We start from the raw sequence: 4,683 nt of genomic DNA, 5'->3' as shown, positions 1-4,683 counted from the left end.
CTTTCAAATTGTACATTCCAAATGGAAACAGATAACCCCTTCATGTTTGGTGTCTCTGGATTCACAATCTACACTCCTAACTAATGGTGAAGTTGGATTTTATCTTACAATTCTGAAAATGCCACTTTAAGGAAGTTAGCATTTTCTTGCCTTAGCCATTTGGTGCCTGTCTCTGGGTCACATGACTGGGTTTGGGTGACAGTTGGGCTTTGCGTATTCCACCTGGAAAGCTGCACACAATGTTGAGCTTAGGTGTGACTGGATGGGCCATCACTGGCAGGAGGGAATGAAGGAGCTGGGCCCTGCCCCACTTTCACTTGCGTTGATCGTGTCATGTCCTCACACAAAGGGATGCATATTCACTGTAGTTAGACTGGAGCCAGGACCAGGAAGGCAGGGCACCTGTGTACTTCAAAGGCAAGCCTCTAGAAGCTCCTCCCCACCTCAAAGGCATCACTGTGTATACATACTGGGCCTTTGATACAACCACTTCAGTACACTTCAGGACCTGTGGATATCTGCCAGGAAGAAGGACTGCCACTCTGCTTCACTGCTGATCTGAAGGAACTGTTGCTCTGCTGTGCTGGCCTGCTGCCCTCTTGCCGGGAGGGAAGGACTGGACCTGCATCTCCTGAACCCAGACCATAGAGTGGCTTCAAGGGCTAGTTGTCTGACCTCCTGCTCAGAAGCTACACTGACATAACAGGCTTCCAAACACCTTGCACCTGTACATGGACTCTGCTACCTGTGAGTCTACCCCGCCAAGTGCTATCACCCCAGGGCTTGGCCTTTGCAAGTGGGCTTAAGGTGCTCTGTCAGCCAGACTAGATGCAGCAGAACCATTGAATCTCCTCTGCTGAGCAATGCAACGCTGAGCAGTACCGACTTCAGTACAGATTGGACCCATGTCAAAGACCCGCATCACCATCATAACCTGAAAACCCTTCAAACCCGCTGCTGCACAACGCATCCTAATTGCAGGTCCTTCCATTCCTCGTCACCGCAACCTCGACGATGACGCTGGCCTTGCAGCTCTTTGGAACTGATGCACCAATCCAACTGCACGCTGCATCTTCGAAGTTAGACTTCGTATCTCAAGCCCTGCCAACTGAAATCTTCATGATGAAGCAGGGCTCACACCACATTCAACCAGTAACCCAATTTCTCACATTGGTGGCAGCTGTGAGATCAGGACATGTTTTAATGCAGTGTCATACAGTGATTTGGTGTACACAACCATCCCATATCTAAGACCAATTCGAGTTTAAATTCTCCTTTATTAGCTTCTTTTTGTTTTACCCAAATTCTTCCCTCAATTGTTGTGACTGAAACCACACTTGCAAGGATGGCATTTGACCTGGCCAACATGGATGCCTACACTGTGGTGTTGCCACATATAAGAAAAGTAGCTATGACTTCTATTGGCAAAATAGTACAGGCTGTAACATATAAAAATACAAGAGCACATGTGGGAGGTCAGTCAGCTCCATGGAACTGCAATCTGAGCTTCGACTTCCAATGCAACGGACAGTTTCTTTAATAAATGTCTTACCGTAAATACATCATGCATTCGCATGGTAAATTAACAACTGCTAAAGCACAACATTATTATCAAAAGGTTATACTTTTGGCAAAAACAGCTAGTCAAGTGTCTACGAAATGCGATTCAGGTGCACATGTTATCATTAGTTACGCTTCTACAACACCACTATGTCCTTGACATATCTCGTACTTGAAGCCAAAACAATGCTATACTCCCTATAAATCTTCTGCCTGGCAATGCCTAACCTCCCACCTATTCTGCGCCTCCGTGATGACTTATCTACATAGTTTCTTAAATATGCATTCTCACAAGTTGGTCTGAGATCTTCCATTTGTTCTATGCCTAAATATATTTCTCTATTCTACTGAAGCTCATACCTACTTCCCTGACCCCTGGGGTCCAGTCTCCATCTGTGCTCTTTTTTCTATCCTGCTACCAAAGAGAGCTTAGGCCTGTATTCCTCCTTTAACGGTTAACACTGAATATGTCTTTCTGCTGGTGCCTTCATTAACATAAGTAGGTCTTTTTAATTTTCTACAGTCATAACATTTCCCCCATTATTTGATTTTTCAACTTCTTATTCACCTTCCCTTGCATCTAACTTTACTCTTAACTCTTTGTGGTCTGTTAAAACATTCATTATATCTGCTAACTGTTCTTTATACTGCATAGTGTTTACTAAGAATGTTCCCTGTCTAACCCACAGTGGTTGCATCTGTGCTCGTATCCTACAAAGGAAAAGGCGCAACAAACACATGCTAATATTTGGACTAGTGTAATCTATCTGAGTCGGTGGCATGTGAAATCAAAGAAAAAAACAAAATAGGAAGTCTTAGCAGTCTGAATACCCATCTCTGACATGTGTTGGTACCACACATTATCTAATAAGCCAGCATGAATACTATGAGATATATTTTCTTGCTCAGGTACTACTCTCTGCAAGCACTTTTTATTGTTGCATAGTCCCATACTATCCACTAGTAGAGTTGACAAAATACTCCACTCGCGCTTTGAAGGGAGATGCTGTTACTCTTGTGTCTCCTTTTCCCCCTTTTGTTCCCTTTCTGTCCGTGGAAGTGTCTGGGGCAAGGTGGGATCCAGTCAGACATTGCGCCTGTAAATCCATGGTTTCCAACCATTTGCCTTCACAGTAGTGGGAGTACTCTTTATCACCAAGAAGAGACCATTGCATCGAGGATCCTTCCATCTGCAGATGAAATTCCACATGTAAACTTGCTGACCAACAGGTATTGGGCTGGTCTGCGGGGCTGAGGCAGTCTTCTCTTTTCGCAACACCTGTTTAGAGAAGAAAGTAACAGATTTAATTAAATTGGCCAAAATATACCTTGTCTCATCCTCTAAGACTTCAGTTGCCTTATGAGCATCTTTCTTTTGCCTCGCTAGAGCTAAAGAGGTGGACATGCGACATCCTGTCACAATTTGATGTGGCATTAAATGGTGCTTGCTTCCTGGCTGATTTCTTAGAGAGTACAAGGGTAGTGGTAGACAGTAAACAGATTTCAGTTTATGTTTTAGTCCTAGGGCGCTACTAATTGCAATTCTGCAGCACACATAGAAAGAGAAAACAACTCTTGTGATTATTTTTGTACAGAAAGTTCTCCCTTCTTGTACAAAAATAATCATCCCTGCAACGCAGGCACCCTTACACCCTACAGCTTAAAGTCAACACTGTGTATACATTCTTCTCAACATCCTGCACTCTATTGACGAATCTAGTAGTGAATATTCCTCCAAACCTCTGACTAACCTGTTTGCAACATCTCTATCTAGATGAGACATCAGCGACAACATCACATTTCAGCAACAACGTCAGAGAAATAGGCGACAAGGCTTTAAATAGACCGGACATCAAGGATGGTACCCAAGCAGACCACCCTTATGCCACTCACAGGGGACACCCCATCATCCACCATCATCTTTTGCAAGGTGTGCAAAGTTGTATAGCCTCTGTTAATGATCTGTTATCTGTCTGTTATCAGCGTAGTAGGCTGGGATGTAAGTGCAACAGGCCATGTAAATCTTGGAACATACTCCTCCTTCCAAAGCCGCCATTAGGTCTAACACACATCTATGCTGCATAAGCAAGCATAACTCTCATGACTCGCAGTTCTTCTTTGATGGCATTGAAGCCATCCCCAGTGGCATTTATAGTCTTTAAAAACTCCAAACGTGTTATCTGTAAACAATACTCGGTTGATTTTGCTTAAACAAACAGAAGGATGCTCCCGAAGAAAATCCGGGCATATTTAAACAATCTGTGCTCCTGCTAGACATCTTCCCAGGCTGTAGTACCATAATATTCTGAAGTTCTCTTCCTCCGATGATGATGCAAGTAGTTTGTTGGACGCTCATGGGTTGTTCATGCAGTTCAGAAATATAAATTCTTGGAATAATCAAGGAGAGGGTGTGCACAGTCACCAAAGAGCAGAGGCCTCTCCAACCTGAAGGGAGTCGTGTATACAGCCATTCACCACAATTCCAATAAATATTAATTAGACTGTTGGTGCCTCATTGCATGTAGGAGCTGAATTTTGTGACGTTGCAGTTGATGCTCTCTCCCACTGGGACTGTTCCATTGCCCCTGAAACACAAAGAGAAAACAATGGGTCTTCTACCTGCTGGAAGAGTTGTAGGCATTTCTACCTAAGTTAACCTAGATATTTTCTTTTCCCGCACCGCCTGACACTTCTGATTTATACTATTCTCCGCCTTTTTCCCTGTACATAAAGAGAGGGCCCTGCACTCAAATGTAGCGCCATGGTGACCCATGAATATGTACTCTCCCATTTACTCAGAGATATGGACTTGCCTGACAATCATGGGGGCCTAGGTATTGCAGAGTAATTTTGGCAGAAAAGCGTAGGCTGGGATATCCCTAAAAATCACTGCTGCAATATCTTAGCACTCCAAGTTTCACTCTTGCACCTCATAATCATTGTCTGGGCTATTGCATCTAACTTCACTCTTAACTCTTTGTGGTCTGTTAAAACATTCATTTTATCTGCTAACTCTTCTTTATACTGCATAGTGTTTACTAAGAATGTTCCCTGTCTAACCCACAGTGGTTGCATCTGTACTCGTATCCTACAAAGGAAAAGGTGCAACATACACATGGTACT

At 43.6% G+C, this 4,683-nt stretch overlaps 1 pseudogene; it reads right to left on the bottom strand.

Moving 5' to 3' along the window:
* Positions 1 to 3,514: 3,514 nt before the first annotated feature.
* Positions 3,515 to 4,201, bottom strand: LOC147729013 (uncharacterized; annotated as a pseudogene).
* Between the last annotated feature and the right edge of the window lie 482 nt (positions 4,202 to 4,683).

This window comes from Lissotriton vulgaris, chromosome 2_2 (assembly GCF_964263255.1).
Source record: "Lissotriton vulgaris chromosome 2_2, aLisVul1.2, whole genome shotgun sequence".
Taxonomy (NCBI): Eukaryota; Metazoa; Chordata; class Amphibia; order Caudata; family Salamandridae; genus Lissotriton; species Lissotriton vulgaris.
Note: the sequence above shows the minus strand (reverse complement) of the source record. Positions and strands in the feature narration are given on the sequence as shown.